This window comes from Hippopotamus amphibius, chromosome 2 (assembly GCF_030028045.1).
Source record: "Hippopotamus amphibius kiboko isolate mHipAmp2 chromosome 2, mHipAmp2.hap2, whole genome shotgun sequence".
NCBI classification, from domain to species: domain Eukaryota; kingdom Metazoa; phylum Chordata; class Mammalia; order Artiodactyla; family Hippopotamidae; genus Hippopotamus; species Hippopotamus amphibius.
Window position 1 is genome coordinate 145,995,748 of NC_080187.1, and position 18,641 is coordinate 146,014,388.

The 18,641-nt window shown below is 39.3% G+C and overlaps 1 pseudogene; it reads right to left on the bottom strand.

The window, feature by feature from the left end:
• Window positions 1-2,784: 2,784 nt before the first annotated feature.
• On the bottom strand, window positions 2,785-14,842 carry LOC130844029 (stabilizer of axonemal microtubules 2-like; annotated as a pseudogene).
• Between the last annotated feature and the right edge of the window lie 3,799 nt (window positions 14,843-18,641).

Genomic DNA, 18,641 nt, shown 5'->3' on the forward strand with positions numbered 1-18,641 from the left:
TCATTGGTCACAGCCTGCATTCCTCCTTGGGTTCTCCCCACCTCCTGGGTGACGGTTTTCATAATTTTACTTGCAGTCAAACTGTCTCTGGTTTACAGTTCTAATAGTTTTGACACATTCAGAGTTGTTTGTCGACCACCACATTTCCATCACCCCAAAAATCCCCTTATCTTGCTTCTTGGTAGTCAGTTTCTCCACCGACCTCCCCCTGGCAATTACAGATTTATTTTCTCTCCCTATAATTTTACCTTTTCCAGAATTTCATGCAAGTGGGATCGTACATTGCATGGCTTTTGAGGCCTAGCTTCTTTCACTGACCAAAACACACTTCAGATTCATGCGTGATATTGGGTGAATCCATAGTTTGTTCCTTGAATTGGCTCTGGATGGTTATAGATGAGTATCATTTTTCCAGTTAAAAGGCATCAGGGTTGTTTGCAGCTTGGGGTGATTATGAAAAAAATCTATAAACATTCATGCACAGCCTTTGTGTAAAACTACATTTTCATTCTTCTCGGTAAATACCTAGGAGTGGATTTGCTGGCTTATATGGTATGTGCTTGTTTATAAGAAACTATCAGACTGTTTCCCAAAGTGGCTGTTCCCACTAATGACGTATGAGTGTTCCAGTTGCTCTGAATCCTTGTTAGTAATTGATAGTCTCGTGTGTGTGCGCGCGCGCGTGTTTTGTGGCCTTTCTAATAGATGCGTAGTGGTGTCTAGCAGTTTTAATCTGAATTTCCCTATTGGCTAGTGATATTGAGTTGTCAGGCTTGTGGGCTTGTGTGTCTGCATGTTTGGTAACTATTCTAATAGTTACATAGTGGTATCCCATTGTAGTTTTAATTTGAATTTCTATGTTGACTAATGTTGAGGACCTTTCCATATGCTACTCTGCCATCTTTTATGGATTGAATTGTGTCCCCCTCCTCAAAGTTTCTAACTCCTAGAATATGACCTTATTTGGAAATAGGGTCTTTGCAGATGGTCACGTTAAGTGAGATCATTAGGGTGGGTGACACTGGTGAAAGTCCTGTATCCATGAACATCTATACGACTGGTACTCTTATAAAAAGAGGGAATTTGGACACCGGTGCATGCTCATAGGGAGAAGATGAAGGCCTAGGTCTGTAAGCCAAAAACCACCCAAGGTTGCCAGCAAAACTCCAGAAGCTGGGGGAGAGGAACAGAACAGATTCTCCTTCATAGCCCTCAGACCAAACCAACTCTGCCAATATCTTGATCTTGGACTTCCTGCCTCTAGAACTGTGAGATGGTAAATTTGTTAAGCCACCCACTTTGTGGTAGTTTGTTACAGCAACTTTAGCCAACTAATACATCATCTGTGTATAGTCTTTGGTTCAATATCTGTTAAGATCTTTTATTTTTTCTCCTATTGTTAAGTTTAAAAAGTTCTTTATACATTGTGGTTACACATCCTTTGAAGCCTATTTTACAGAAAAAAGGTGCAGACAGGGAAAGTGATTTTTACCAGGTCACATATATTAGTCTGTCTGTGGAAGCAAATAGCATCCTCACCCCTCTTCCAGACTCCCATTGTCTGAGGCTTGCTGGCAGGCAGCATCTCCTAGCCACGTTTCCTCATTAGCTATTATAGTTCCATAATGGCTACAAATGAAGAAGTATTGATGGGGACACTGGAGGTGATGGAGAGATAGCCCTAGCCACCCTAGAGAGCAGCTATCGAACTGTGTGCCCTGTTGAAGGGGAGGATGGGAAGGGGTGACATAGGGTGAAAGTCCTATGTCTGTGACGTAGGGTGAAAATCTGCACATCCATGTAAAACAGCATTGAGTGGAGAGAGAAGAAAAACTAAAGCCTTTAATAAAATGAAAGTTTCTTGATGTTTTATTGGACACTGTGACCCTTTGAAAAGCACATCATCAGCACTCTTTTTAAACAGCCTTTTTGAACTTTGCTAATGGTGACAAGTTTCACCTTCCCCTCCTCTGATGAATGTTCAGAGGTCTCCTCTTCCCTTCATATTACCAGGCTCCTCTCACACAGCCATTCTCAGAGAGGGCTTTAGATAGTTTTGTATAAAATAAAGTCTGTATATGTGATGTGTTAAGGGGCTGTGGTATAGGATTCCCAGCCTCTGACTTGTGAATACTCCTCTCCTTTCTTCCTGCCGTGCAGTCTTCAATAGTGTTTATTTTTTAGAGTTGTTTTATGTTAATGACAAAACTGAGTGGAAAGTACAGAGTAACCCTGTACCCCCCTGCGCCACACATGCACAGCCTCCTGAGTACTAACAGCCTGCGCCCGAGGGTACATGTGTCACAAAGGGGGACTTGACTTTGACACAGCATAATCACCCAAAGTCCATGGTTTACATTAGGGTTCACTCCTAGCGTTGTCATCCCTGCAGGTTTTATAAACTACAAAGCCTTTCTTTCTCATTCTGTGGTCTTATTCTCCACAAGGATATTCAGGGAGACAGGATGGAGATGGGATGGGGTGGGGTGGGGTGGAAATTTGCTTCTGCCTTTTTGTCTCCAAATGTCCTCCTTTCTTCATCAGATTCATCCAACTTTGGGTTAGTGGAAATCCATTCTAAATCTGGCAGATGGTTAAACAATACTATTACTAGTTTCCAGTGCTGTTGCAATGTTGTGTGACTCTGTGTGTGTGAATTATGTATAGCTTAACCTAGAAAAGAATTTATTAACAAGCTCTCTTTCCCAGAGAAAATTGGTTGCAGAAATGATTTCATGAAAATTCATTTAGTGATGCTTTATTAATATTACTAGATATATAAAATTCAACATAACTTCCCCTAATTAATACAAAAGTAAATAAAACAATGTCACATAATGAAAAATACTTTAACCTAATGTTGACAAACCCATTCTCAGTTAAGTATATATTTTGAAATAATTCTAAAGCTACAAAAGACTAAACTTTGAGATAAAATAATCATGTTATCCCGTAATGCATCACTGATCAAAGAAAAACCACCCACTAAGAGTTTAATTCATTAGGAAATTCTCAGCATTTATAAATGTAGTCTGTTCTTTCTACTTCAATTAATGGCACCATTCCTTCCCTCCTTCCCTCCTTGGCACTTCTCTTCACACTGGAGGAGGAGGAGGACATAAGTGTGCCCATATCGAGCCTGGTTCTTCTTCTGCACTGATTCTGGGAGTGGCAGTTAGGTGCACAATTACCTGAGGTTACCCTGAAAATGTTCTTCAGAGTGGTCAGGCATTCCTGAAACTACTCTTGCAAATGTTTTTTCCTTTTTGGAAATACTGTCATTCAAACCACATGAATCCCTGCATCCAAGCTCTCTGCTCTCTGTAACAACTTCTAGGGTGCTTGTGAAGCTTTAGAGGACAAGACTCTTCTCAGAAATCATACTACTTGTAAGCTCCAAGCAGATTCGGTTATTTTACAATCCTTGCTACAGGCCAGAAAGTGAGCGTTGAGTAGTTAATTCTCCTAATTTGAAAAAGGAGAAACAGGTACAGAAAAAGATTAAGTAACTGATTAACAATCCCTGACATCTGGTTACACTTTTACTGTATGGATTACAATGAATCACATGACCTGATGCTCAGAGGAAAATTTCTGTGAGGTAGGCAGAGCAGATATTCTCTTACAAATGATGACACTGAGCCTCAAAGACAAGAGTCTCTTGCATAGTGTGGCACAAGTAGAAACTGGTATCATTGGAACTTGAAGAACTCAGATGCTTTGGTTCCCAGCCCACAGAGCCTTTACTTGTCACACCACAATGCCTCTTACTAACTTGAACATGGAGAGGAGCAGTGCAGCCATTGTAACACCACCAACCGAAACTTGACTCAGGGTGCACTATGCAGATGCCTTGAAGTCTAAGGAGAAAAATACCATTGTCTTGAAAGAAGAATCCACGTATCATTTTCAATGGTGTTCTAGCTAGTCCTGAGGCACTTGATAAATGAGAACCCATGTGTGAATAACCATGTAATTGCCATAATTAAAAACACATACAAATGATAACACACTGAGGTAAGCTACCAAACAGTATGTTGGGATTAAAATACTTCAGATGGGAACGTACATAATTCAACTCTTGGAAATGCCTAGTAAAGAACAGTCGTGGTTAATGTATTAACACAAAATGGATTTTAAAATCCTGATTGCCTATAACACATTTTCTAAATTTCTTGTTTAAAAAATGTTAAAGTGATTTGTTTCAGCTCTCATAATATTTTTTCTACTATAGAAAATTGGTTTCGCCCTTGGGAAAACAACACTCTGTCCGTTAGCTTCCTTTTAAATATGATTTGATGATTAGAAGGCCGTCCCTGTGGGAGTGATCTTGAGGAAGAATTTGTGACCTCGGGAATTTGTGTTTTCAAAGATATAACCTGGAGGTGAAGGATAGCTAGCAGGGCAGATTTCCTGTTTCTTTGGTGCATACTCTAGAGAGTACATGGTTACATCATCAAATGGAATAGAACTCTTAAAGGGAACATTTACAGGTTTGCAACTCTCTGTTGGAATCAATTCATGTGGCACATAGTGAGGTCTGAAAGTGCTCAAACCATCAAATTTTCCAGATGGGTTGGGAACCAGCTGCTCCTTCTTAATAAGTCCTTGACGACCACTTTCCCATGCTGGGAAGTCTTCCTTCGTGGTGCTTTTTCCTTGGAAAGGAAAACTGTGATTTCTGCTATGAGAAACTGGCCTGATGGGAAGAACACGTTTGGCCTGATATGGAACGTAGTCGAGGTGGCTTGTGCAGTTTAATTGCATTATACCTGTGGGAGGGACATTCTCTTCTACTTTCTTGACTTCAGGCAATGGGATTTCCCATGGTTGAAAACTGTCACAGAATTCAGTGCTTCCTTCAAATTGACCATTTGGGGCCATTCTGGTGTAAGCAGGTCTGCAGATTTTTGCAGTTTCACCAACAAGACCCTGAAAGTCATATGGGTAAGTTGTGAGATCCTCAAAGGGTTGGTCGGCTGGCTTATAAACTTCTTTTGGCCTTGCAAACTTGAATTCTAGCTGATGAGGTATGTAATCAAGGCGATGACTTGTATCACCATTAAAGGGGGCTGTAGAATGTTTGGCCACAGGGCTGGGTTTAAAGCTCTGCCTAGGCTTTATCTCCCGAGGAACACAGGCATCCTGAAATGTGGTTGAATTTCCAAATTTCACAGTAGGGGGATACTAAATTGTTCTGGTTTATAAAGTTCACTTTTCTGAATGTCCCAAGCTCTATAATCATCTTGAAAATTAAAAAAAAAAAAAAAGAGCATTTTAAATACTGAAGAAAAGAACCACTTTCTAAAAATCACGACTGACTTTTCTCACTGCCATCCTTCCGTTTCCTTTAGAAATCTGAACACCAATCAAGTATGAAGTTTCACTGATTAACCTCAGATTTAATCTTGCTCCTTCACTTCCACTTTCCTCTTCCTAGCTCTCCACTTTAATACATATAACTTTCCACTTTCAGATTCTTCTGATTACACAAGGGAATGGAACATCTGAGCCTGATTGTTGATAGTTTTTGAAAGCCAAAAAGGTTGTGTTTTGAGTGAAGACAGAGTTTAGGAGATTATGGTTGCGTGCCCACCAACTGGCTGTGATTTTTGCTATAACTTATAAAATGCTAAAGTAAAACATAAAATCTCAGGATTAACATAAAATCAAGGGCCCTGATGTGTGGGCAAAAGTGATGTGGATAAGCCTATAGGACTCCCTGAGCAAACATACAGGACATAGGGTAACTTGACTGTCCCAGAAAGATCACTGGCTTCAACTTTTCCTCCTCATGAAATGAACTTTCAGGCATTCTGAAAGATAGAGGATCATCTAGAGGTGAGGGGCCCAAACTGAGTGCTTTCTAGAGCGTTAAAAACTGTATATGGAATTTAGAAATGAACATCAGAGCTGAGTCTGGCATTTAGTGTTAAATACCTTAATTCTGCTTCTTGCAGCTTACCTAGACCATGGATGGAAAACTGAAGTGCTTATATTTCAACTGAGGGTTATTTAGGTTTTCCATTTCTCCATGAGAAAGGTAGAAAGCTGAGAAATATTACAAAATTGCCTTCACTCTAAAATATGTATTTCTAAATACCAAAAATTAATTTATAAAAGACAGAAGATATACGAGGTAAAGAATTAGACCCCAGGCTAAAGTCCATGCCTTGTTTATTGGAAAGGCCAAAACTCAAATGCTTATTATGTGGCTACCTCCTTTAAAGAGAAAAATTCCTCAGCCATAGTCATTTGTGCCAAGACGGCCAAGTTTTACACCAAATGATTATTCCCACCACCCTCAAGCTACGGATGTTTGAATGAGTGGATACCTGACCTAAGAGCAGGCGATCTTTTGGGTAGTAGAGACCTGGCATGAAACAACCTGCCAAGAAAAGATGATCTGGGTCAAGCACATTCTCATTCTTGTGAACCTAAATTTGAAAATACAGGGCCAGATAAAAGTGGGAGAGGAATGTAAAAGGATGCCATGAAGCAGAACTGGAAAGCAATGGTGAGTTGAAGATGTCAAAACATACTCGTAAGGAAACAGAGATGATACATAGGTGGAAGAGGCCAGTTCATAGAATGGCAGTCAGAGAAGATGTGTAAAGGGAAGGGAAGATGCTGTGAGAGAAGCCATGTAGCTCATAGCAGAGGTGGAGGGAGTAGCTCTTCCCTCAGGTTTCCTCTGTACCTGATAGCTTTCCATTTCCAGTTCACATGAAGCTTTACCATAAACCTGCTTTTTCTTGAGGCGCCATGAAGGAATCTCTGTTGTTTGCAATCTAAAGTATGAAACTACAGCACTGTTTTTCAGTAAATAAAAGGAAGCCAACCTTAGGATGTTACTGAAGGTCTATTGTTCCATCTAAACATACAGGGAGAACCTTTGCTGCTCTAATGTCTATGAGGAAAAGATGTTAATTTCATGAGAGAACCTAAATAGGAGAGACTATTTCTCCCTTACCAAACAACTTTGGTTTTCAAAAAGGAAGCAAGAATTTGGAGACTGAGAGACAAGGTTTGAATATTGAATAGCATGAATATCAGTTTCAGATAACTGCAGAAAATTGATTTGCCTCTCATAGATATTCCTATGCTCATATGCATGGAAAATTGGTTATTTGTTCTGGAATATTTTTGATAACATTCTAGCAATACCTTTAAAACATCATAGTCTTTATTAATATCATCTGTTCTTAGTATCCTATGATACTCACGGAAAAAAACAAACATAATGCCATCTACATCTAACAATGCAGTCTGGTCATTTGGCAACTACAATATTGCCCTTGTGAGAGAAGGGCAATCCAGTTTCCTCAGCTCATTCTTTTGCATTCTAGTCACTAAAACCTAGACAGGAAGTGTGCTTTCTTCTGAACAATTTCAAGTCCATGAGGTGCTTGTGTGTGTGTGCTCACCATGAACATCTGTAAGCAGAGCTGCGTCCCCATCCTTTCCAGAGTGAGCTGTTCTAGGTTCCTCTTTGAGGACAAAAGTCCCCAGCTGCGTACGGGAGTTCTTTCTCTTGGCAGTTGGGACGCTGTTTCCTGTGTTGTCTTATGGCACCAAGGAAGCGGGACCAATTTTCATAAAGTCAGGGGGCTCCATCCTTTCTTTCTCCATCTATACATCACCAAACTAGTCTGACAGTTTTAATCTTACCTGTAAGCTGATGACTCCCAAACTTGAGTCTCTACTCCAGACCTCCCTTCAAATCCAAACCAACATATCTATCTTCCTACGAGACATTTCTATTCAGATGTCCAAGAGGTAAACCGAAGTTTAGTATGGCCCAACGGAATTCCCCGTCTTGCTCAGGCTCATATTCCCCCAAAATAACACATCAACAACAAAACACTTACTATTTTGAATTTGGTATCTCACGTAAAGATTTCACCCAGCCAGTTTTCTCTCCCTCACTCCCTGCTCCGTTTCGTTTTCAAATCCTGTCAATTTGATGTCTTAAATTTTAACTTTTTCCTTCTTGAGGCAAACATACAATGAATAGCAACTTGATGAAATCATCAAAAATTAGAATAAGGACACAGAAGAGATCATAATGTAAAACACCGTTCTGTAGGGTCTGTAGTGAGACCCTTATTTTCATTCTTAGTATTTGTGATGAGTGTCTTCTCCCCCACTCCCCAGCTTTGTGAGCATGGTGAGGGTTATTCACCTTTACTCTCCTGTAACAGAATCAGCTTTTTCATCGATTTTCCTCTAATTGTTTTCCTGTTTTCAGATGTATTGATTGCTGCTCTTCATTATTTCTTTCCTTCTACTTTGCTTTGGGTTTAATTTGCTCATTTTTCTAGTTTCATAAGATGGAGGCTTAGCTGTTAATTTAAGACTGTCTTCTAATACAAACACTTAATGCTATAAATTTCCCTCTAAGCATTGCTTTTGATACATCCCACACATTTGAATACCATATTTTTTCATTTTCATTAAATAAATATTTTGGGCTTTATGGTCCATATGGTCTGTGTTGCAACTACTCAATTCTGACATTGTAGCATGCAAGCAGCCATAGATAATATGTAAATGAATGGCATTGCTGAGTTTCAATAAAATTTTACTTTTTATGCAATTTATAATTTGCATTTGAAAGCTGGATATTGTATGTAGCACAGTAGAGACTGAGATAAATAGTACTTATGTTGAGAAATGGATATACATCATCATCTGCCAGGCCTTGAGTGAGTGGGGTTAAGTCAGCTCAATGAGTAGTTGACCTAGGTTTGGGTTTTGTTGTTGCCATGCCTACCTTCAGTGTACCATCAACTTTAAATTCCTCTGGCATTATCTTGTGCTTCGGGTGGGGGCTGGTTTTCTTCATTTCTGCTCCATCCTCAGCTTTAGGCATTCTCTTTGCACCTGCACCTGAGAGAATGTCTCTCTCTGTAACCTTGATTCTCTTCAATGGGAAGCTATTGTTGCTTGTTATTCAGTGCTCAGTAATCTGGTGTATGTGTTTGGTGGGGGCAGAGGGTGTTCCTCTGTGGTCCAGATCCAGGCTCAATCTGTTTTTTTTTTTGGTTTGTTTTTTTAATTTTATTTATTTATTTATTGGCTGCGTTGGGTCTTTGTTGCTGCACGCAGGCTTTCTCTAGTTGCAGTGAGCAGGGGCTACTCTTTTGTTGTGGTGTGCAGGCTCCTCATTGCCGTGGCTTCCCTTGTTGTGGAGCGTGGGCTCTAGACAAGTGGGCTTCAGTAGTTGCGGCACATGGGCTCAATAGTTGTGGCTCACGGGCTCTAAATCACAGGCTCAATAGTTGCGGCACACAGGCTTAGTTGCTCCACGGCATGTGGGATCTTCCTGGAGTAGGGCTCAAACCAGTGTCCCCTGCATTGGCAGGCGGATTCTTATCCACTACACCACCTAGGAAGCCCAGGTCCAGGCTCAATCTTAAGCAAAACCTGTGTCCCTGGGCCTCAGTGGTGGGACTCTCTGTGTTTCTGTCCATCTCCACGATGTAGATATCTAATGGTTGGGCCGAGGACAATTGCCTGTTCTTCCTTCAGGGTGGAGCTTTGTTGTTGTTTTCATTCCCCTGTGATCTCAGCTTGAATACTGTGCAGTATTCATGAATATTTATGATTTTGTATATCATCTGGCTGCTTCTTGTTAAGTTGGAAACACTTTTTTCTAGCCATCTATATCCCACTCAGAAATTAGAAATCCTTGAATTTTCTTTATGGTCTAGTTTTACATTACACCTTGCATTCTACACATGCAATTTCTTTAACAGATATAAGGCTATTCTGATTTTTTCCTTCATGAGTTAGTTTAGCAAATCGTATTTTTCAAGGAATTTCTCTATTTTATGATTATTGGCATGTTTTCCCTAATATCTTCTTATCTTTGTAATGTTTGAGTAATCAATCTTTGAGTTTTAATTGAAATATTTATTTTATTTACATTTAATGTAAGGAATGGTCTAGTTTAGTTTAAGTTGACTATATAGCTTTTTGCTTTTGGTTGGTCCCATACGTTCTTGGTTCCCCTTCCCCTTATTTCCTGCCTTCTTTTGGACTAATAAAAGATATTCTTATTCCATTTTCTCCAGTAGCATTTTAACGATAACTTTTTGCATTTTTAGAATAAAGGTGCCTTTTTGACTTATTAAGGGATCTTTTTGTCCTAGTCACACTTTAATTGATGTTTTTACCACTTCTGCAACAGTGGAAGAAGCTTTCAACAGTTTAATTCCATCTACATCTTTCTGCCTTTTGTGCTGTTGTTATATTTTACTTCTATATTTGTATACAATCACCTAATATAATTATTATTGTGACTTTAAGAAATCAATATCCTTTTACTCACTTATTTACCCTTTCTGTGTGCTTCATTCCTTCCTGCATTTCAAGCTTCTCTATGGAATCATTTTCTTTCAACCTGAAGAACTTCCTGTAAGTATGTGTCTGCTACTAACAAATTCTGTGCTTTTTTTTTTTTCCTCTAAAAACATCTTTATTTTGCATTGTTTTTGAAGGATATTTTCACTACATATAAAATGCTGGGACTCACTAGGTTTGAAATTCTCAATTTTTTTTCCTTTTAGTACTTTAAAAATATTATTCCAATATATTAAGTCTTCCATAGTTTCTGGTGAAGTTAAGTACATTTCTAATTTTTCTTTTGTAAATAATGTGTAGTTTTGCTCTTACTACTTTTAAGAGTTTATCTTTACTTGGTTTTCAGAAGTTTGATGACAGTTGCCAGACGTGGTTTTGTGTTTATTTGGGGGTTTGTTGAGCTTCTTGAACCTGTGGCCTGATTCCTTCATCAATTTTGGAAATTTCTCTTGACCATCATCTCTTCAAATATTTCCTGAGTCTTCATAGGTCTCATAATGTTTTACTATATGCTGGATGTCATGTATAAGAAAACCATAGAAAGTAAAATCAATGTTATTTTCAACAGAAGGCAGCTTGATCTTTCCTACATTGGGCAGATTGGATCAAGGTGATCTGCCCCATATCCTATCAGGAACAGAGTGAGACTGGCATTCAGCAGCACCTTCAGTTAAGCACAGTCTTTCTCTAGTTACAGATTTATCAAGGACAAGACCTGTGATGTGTCTGTGGTAGAGCCTTCATCCTAGTGGGACTTTGGCTCCTAAACACCTGCTCTCAAGGGAGACTGTGGATATTTCTGTTGGGTCTTTCTAGCCCAGTCTCCTAGCCTGCCATGCTCCCTAAACACTGAGCAGACATCCCACAAGGAAAGCCAGCCATGCATCTGGAGTACTTATAGGTTCCAACTGGTCATACCAGCCTACATGTCAGGTGCTCCACTAGTTTCCTTTTCCATAGGAGGGTCCCCCTGCTTATGAAGACCCCAGTCTTCAGCCTTGGCCTAGACGTGAACAAATGCTCCCAGAGCAGTAAACAACTGGCCATCTTAGCTCATCTAGGAAGGGCTCTTCCATCTCTGTAATTTCACTTCTTTGCTTCCATTAAAAAAAGATTTTCAAAAATTTATGTTGTTTTTTTTTTTTTTTAGCTGTTTCAGTGGAAGTAATGGCTTTCTGCCATCTACCACATCCTAACTGTTAGAAAAACTCAAAAATTTTTAGTGGCTACTAGAAAAATGTTAAGTTCCTCAGGCTGACAACTAAGACTTCAACAATCTGATCTCAACCTACATTTATAGAACTACACACCAATCTCTCAGATCCTGAAATTCTCTGGTCCCCACCATGTTCACTGAACAACGCTTTCATTTTTTCTGGCCTTGTGATTTTTTGCTCCTCTCATCCTAGCTTTTAGGATGTCCCTCCTCTTTCTACATATCAATACTTACTAGTCTCTGATGCATTCCCAGACTAGCCTGGAGTGATATCTTGATCAGTCTGTTTTTGAAGCACGAATTGTTCCATTAATTTTCTAGTGAAGTATTCCCCCCTCCTTGTCATATTTCATATTATTTATTTCTCGTATGAGCATTTAATTCTTCATGCTATTATTGCTCTTTTTTCTCAATTCAACTGTAAAGTTTCTAAATGTCAACAACCATGCTCAATTCAGATCTCTATTCCTTATAGTGGCTAGCACACAGAAGAGTAATCCCCAGAAAGTATTTATCAAATCAAATACTGACCTATTTTCATTACCTACATTTTAATCTGAATGAATTTCTAAACCAAGGCTACTAGGGGCAGATACATTTCTGTTGAAGAGTCACCAGTTTCACGGAACCACATCTCCAAAATCTAGATGTTGCCCTTCTCACCATCTTGTAGAGTTCTTCGTTTTTGTTTTTAATCAGATCCTATTTCTGCCTTGCCTCTGTCCTCTAATTCTTAGGTTATAGTGAGAGACTCTCTCCCCGTTGTGATTTCTCTTCAGCTACAGACCTGTCCTTAAGCAGGTATCTACAAAACCTGCTGTACAGTCATCACGCAGAACGATGAATTATTCCCTTGGCCCCTAGTATGTGTTGTCTCATGCCTGAAAACCTGGAAATGCAAGGATAACTCTTCCTCACTAGGGAACATCAGCAGAGAGAAGGCCAGAGGGGACCCAGGAATCCTCAACATTGGATTATGGGAGTGGAAGTATGGGAATCTATAGGAAACCTAGGTAATGAGAAGCCAGAACTAGTGTTGGTGTTTATGTGTGGTGTGTGTGTGGTGTGTGTTATATGTAAATAGTCACAGCATCAAGGGATATCAATATTATTGTATTTTTAAATAGACTTTGTGGGGGAGAAAAGAAAATCTTACTATAGTTGTTCAACTACTTGTTGTTGAAAAGACTCAGTACAGACATTTCACCAATTATTTTTATGTCAAATTATTATGCAATATATTATCTCCTCTGCATAGCAATAAATATATATCTTAGCAATTGCTATATGCTACATTAGATGATAACAATATATTTGTTCACCGTATGCATCGTCTTAAAAATTTATCCCTCGTATAGCATCCTACATGCTCACAGCTTAAAAAAATAGAAAGAACACTGTTCCTGGTTGCCCTACTGGGCTGACGTCTGTAGATCATACTATACTGATACCATACACTTTACTTACCCATTAAACTGATGAGAGTGATATTTAAAGAAAAAGTATGTATTCAGTTATTACCTATTTAAAGTATAAATCCTTACTTTTATTGTGGATGGCATCACTCTTACAAAAGGGTTTTATATTAGGACATATGCATTCAGTTATATCACATAACTAGTGAAAAGTCTATAACTCTAAATATGCAATTACATTATCAAAAAAAATAGAATATGAACTACCATGATAGCCTATTGTTTAAAAATAAAGATACCTGCCCCCCTCTTCACCCAAAAGCAATAGAGTATTATAAAATCAGATTGATTTTTGGAAAGAAAGTGGTCATACATCATCCAGCCCCCTGCTCTTCCAAGTGGGTTGCCATCAGGCAGAAGGTGTTCCATGCGGGAAGTCTTAGAGGAGCAGGTTGCCCATGTGGTGGGACAACACTGTCTCGCTGGGTGGACAAGCCTATTTTATTCTGAGGTTCAGTATCAGGAACAATCTGCTAACAGATGCAAACTTCATCCTCTATTCCAGCCTTTATGAGTATGAAGGGAATATTTTGGTTCTCTACCTAACACTTTTGCTTTCTCAGTTGGTTCAGAACTTGACTGGCTTGCTGTTTATTTGACCTTCTCAAAAGCTCCAGTATGCTCAGTAGAGTTTCAACTCAGCCTGGGATGGAAGGAAAGGAAGAGTGCCAACTAAATGTGCCATAATGTGACAAATATGACATAATGCTTGTTCAGTGGCATCCTTTGTTTTCATGGTTTGAGATAGAGAAAACTAATTAAGTGGCTGAATTTGGACAGGAATCCAGGTCTCTTGACTCTCAATCAAGCCAATGGTCTTTCTTTCTCTCACTATACAATACTATTTTGACAGAAGAGAAAGAAGTTTTTTCCTAAGCCACGGAGACTTAAGTTTGGCAAGGCACCAGAATTATGATTGGATGTTAAATATCAAAGCTGGAAGTAACTTTTTGGTTTTTGGCTCTTTAAGTTTTAAAATGGCAAGTTACCTTTATAAGTTGGGACAGTGTCCAACGTTCCTTTTTTAATCTGTTGTCTCTCCAAAGGCCGAACTATTGCCACAGGTTGCACTTCATAAGAATTAAAATCCCGTTTGTAGGCAGTACCAAGGTCATTCTCCCCCTGTTTTGGTTTATATTCTTCTGGTGCACGGTGAGGCTGTCTGACTATTTCATAAGGACGATAATCTGATTTGAAATATATAAATTTGAAACATAGCCTCATAGATTCTTTTATTTCTAAGTATTTCAATGCAGTATTAAAGTTTTCAAGACTTTTTTTTAACTTGAAAAGTCGAAAATATTAACGTGGTGATCATTGACAAACTTCTTGAAAGAGATTACTGAATTCCTTTATATCCCATCCAGTGACTAAACATAAGAAAAACAAATGTCAAAAATCCTGGTTTTCAAAACATCTCTTAAATGGATCCTCAGTTTTAATTTTATCTTACATAAATAAAGTCTTCAAATAATTGAATTTTTTCCTAACGTGGAAGGAAGACTCATGTTAAAGATTCAATGAATCTGAAAACAATTTTAAATATATCACCTGGGCCCACTTTGTCAAAATCCTTATTCATCCTATTAAGGACTCTAATAAACTATCTGGGCATGCTCTCTTCTTGTTGAAGTCATGCTGTCTTTCTACTCATCATTAAATAATCAATTAAAGAAATAATTTATGTCTAAACTCTGGCTTTTAGACATAAATCATGTTTATAGCATGGATGTGACTCTTACCCATCTTCAGATCCCCCAGAAGCTCTTGTTAGTGATGGGAGTCATGTGGTACCCCAGCCGCCCTGGGCAGCATGTAACATTATGAGGCAGAGGTAGTACTGCAGACACTGCGGTGGTCTGGTGGGGTGGAGAAGACCACCGACTCAGACTGATCAAACTACCTGGGTCCAAATCCTGGCTGTGTCATTCACTAGATGTATGATGTGGGACAACTTAATCTGTCTATGCTCCAGTTTCCTTATATATAAAATAGGACGATAATATCGTCTATCTCCTAGGGTTGTTTTAAGGATTGATACATACATCACGTGCACCACACACATCAGTGTTTAGTGCACAGTAAGGGTGATATGTTAGCTACTACTGCTATTACTAAAAGTCTTCAAAATTGCTTTTTTTTTTCTTTAGGACTCTATTGAGTGTTTCACTTACTTTATGATTTACTTAAACCAGCCTGTATTAATCAATATTATCTGTGCATGTCCATAAGCTCCAAAAAACAAAACTCGCTGAATCCCTTCTCTATTCAGGTATAACCTCTCAGACGTGTTAGCTCCATTTCCTTACCCCCATCAATGGGCTTCAACCTACCTCTTCAACCCACCGCAGCCTGGTTTCCAGCACTGTCACTTCTCTAATACAGCTTGAAGGTTCACCATGACTTCTGGGTGATTAAATCCATCAAACGTTTTCAGTCCTCTTCTTACTTGACCTCTCAAGTAGTAATTGACATTATTGCCCACTCCCTCTACTTCTGAGAAACTGTCTTCCTGCCCTCGTCATTATTCCTTCTCAGTCTCCTACGCAGCTTCACCCTCCTCTAGTCAGTCACGAAGTGTGGGAGTTCCTGGGCACTTGGGCCTACACACTCTCCTCTTCTCATCCAGTGTTCCCTCCTGAGGACAACTCCTCTGCTCCCACAGCTTTAAATCCTAACTATGTGCAAATGCCTCTCAAACTTCTCTCTCCACTCAGACCTCTTCTCTTAGCTCGCTACCAGTTTTTACAATGGCTTGTTGGATATTCAGTGGCACCTCCAAACTTAATACACCCCTAACCAAACTATCTCCCCCAACATATCTGGACCTGTTGGCTTGCCCCTTCTTTTGGCGAGTGGCGTCATCATGTCCTCAGCTGCAGTCAGGAACCTAGGACTCGCCCTTCACACCGCTCCTCCCTCCTGTGTTCAATTCATCATCAACTCTTGTCAGTTTTGCCTCTTAAGTATCTCTTACATCTAACTGCTTTCCTCTATCTCATCACCACCCTGATATCCCATGCTTTCATAATAGCTGATTCAAATCAATTCAATACCTTCCTAAACTCATTTACTCTCTCCAGTCTTTTCTTACATCGCACCCAAAGTAGTCCTTTCACATATAAACTTGATCAGGTCATTCTTGCCATCATCTCCCTAGCCTCTTCCTCACCTCTCTTTTGTACCCCCCTCAACAAACCACAAACAAAAAACGAGAAAGAAAAGTAAGTGGCTTCTTACTGCTCCAAGGATACAGAAAAAAACTGAACATGTCCTCTTCGCTAGCTTCAACTCACATGGTGCTTCCTCTTGCTCTCTCTACTCCTTCGCCAGACTGCAACGTCTATGGGCACAGAGATCACGACGGTTTTTGCTCACCACTGTATCCTAGGTGCCTCGCATAGCACCTGACCCTTAACAAATGCTTAAGAAATATTATTTAGCGGAAGAATGATAGTAGAAATCACATACCTCTGCTTCTCAAGACATCTGAGTTGCTCTTTCCTCCTCCCAAATACCAGCTAGAGAGGAATAGGCTAAAATGCAATCTGGAAGTGGAAGAATCAGGCAGAGGACAGAGAAAGCTTATAAGTCTTAGTTCCTCTAGTTAGATTAGTTGAGTGTTAGAAAGTATACCTCCAAACCTAAAGCAACCTTCTATGGAGAAGCAGTAAAGAGTAAATACACTCTTATTCATCTGATATATTCCAAAACATGTGACACGTTTGGAATCAGACTTTCAGGGCAGACTTCCTGCCAACTCTGGCAGTCATCTACTGTGCTACAGCTGTAATGCTAGAAAGGATCAAGAGTCCTGTACATCTCCAGACACATGCTCTTCACACAGCCTCTCCCTATATTGTAGGAAAGTACAGAACAGAATGACACATCATTCTTTGCTTGTACAGATGAATCAGCTGCTTTCTGCTGTCTAGTCAATGTGTCAACATTAGGGAGCTAAGCAAGAGTTCCAAAACCCTCGAATGTGGCTCTTGGAAATACCACTGGTTCACTGGTCAAAATACGAAAAAAAGATCTAGTGTTTTACTAAGCAGAAAGATAATGGTTTAAGAAATGGAAGCTTTTGTTTTGTTGGCGTAGTTGAACCTTTTGGGAGTTGCGACTTCTTTTTTTTTTTTTCTTTTGTACTATTAAGGGCTACTTGAACAAGGCAACTGAGGAAATCCAGAATTGAAAAGCAATTGTCTTTTTAAAGAAAGATGAGGCAGGTTAAACTTTCCTGATTTTAACACTTAGAGTTGGTATTTAAATGCAAAATCTTTATTCAATACATATGAATATTGTGAAATTTATTTCACATCTCCATTGTGAATGATTAAGGCACCAAGGAAGAGAGGAGTAAAGGTGATGAAAAAAGAGCAACCATTCCCATTTGCTCTCTCTCAACCAACTGCTCAATTCCTTCATCTCATTTACTATGATGTGTCATGATCTTGCGTATCTGATCTTTGTTTTGGTACTATCATTCCCACAAGACTATAAACAACAGTGGGAAGCCCTTCTTTCTGTTCCACGTTATACCCAGTGAACAGTCCAGTGCCTGCCCACTGCACTGAGTCTGTAGCAACAGAATCGCCAGCAGTGCTGGTTAGAAATGCATATGCCTGGGATCCACGCCATTGTCTACTGACTATTTTGGGTGGAGCTCTGGAATCGGCAATTTTAACCTTTCCAGATGATTCCAAGTCACACCAGAGTCTGAGGACTATGGAAAATCTTCAAATTTCTGGAAGAGCCACATACCGATAGAAGTAACTGGAATCACCAAATCCCTGCAAGAGTTGCCTGAAATGTTAAGAAGGTACAAGTATTGGACTATAAGTTTGAAGGTCTCCACCTTTGCTATGTAAGTAAAATGAGCTCTATCTGAAATGAAAAGAAAATGGACAACACTAAAAATTAAAGTCGTTACAGAGCATTTAAAAAATCATAAATTATAGACATCTGATGTATGAGTTTTTTGAAAGCAACAACCTCTATTTATTGATATTTTTCTACTTAATGCTCAGATTGTACCTTGAATATAGTGTGCACTTTAAGAAACTACAGAAAAGAGTTAACCCACTGAATTGACAAAGATACAAAGAGATCAAAAAAACTGAGTCCAAATGAAAAGTTTAGGCTAGAAGGACTTTTTTGTCTTTCACACACAGAATAAACATTGAGTGCCTACTATGAGCTAGTAGGCATTGTAGTAGGTTTCTGGAAATAGAATGCTGAGATAAGAACACACATAGTTCCTGCTTTCATGGAACACTGAGAGTAATCTAATGATAAATAATAGGCAGATGCTTTGAGAACTTGCACAGGGGACTCTTACCAAGCCTGAAAACAGGGTGAGTATCAGAGAAGGCTTTTCAGAGTGATACTTGAGATCTAGAGGTTGAACAGGCATTAATTAGGGTAAGAGGCAGGAAAAAGTCTAGGCAGGTAAAATAGTATCTTGGAAGGTTCTGTGACAAGGGAAACCTGGTACATTTAAGAAATGAAAAATGTCCTGTGGGATGTAACCATAAGAATGCAAAGGACATTACACTGAAAGGAAATCAGAGAAGAAAGTA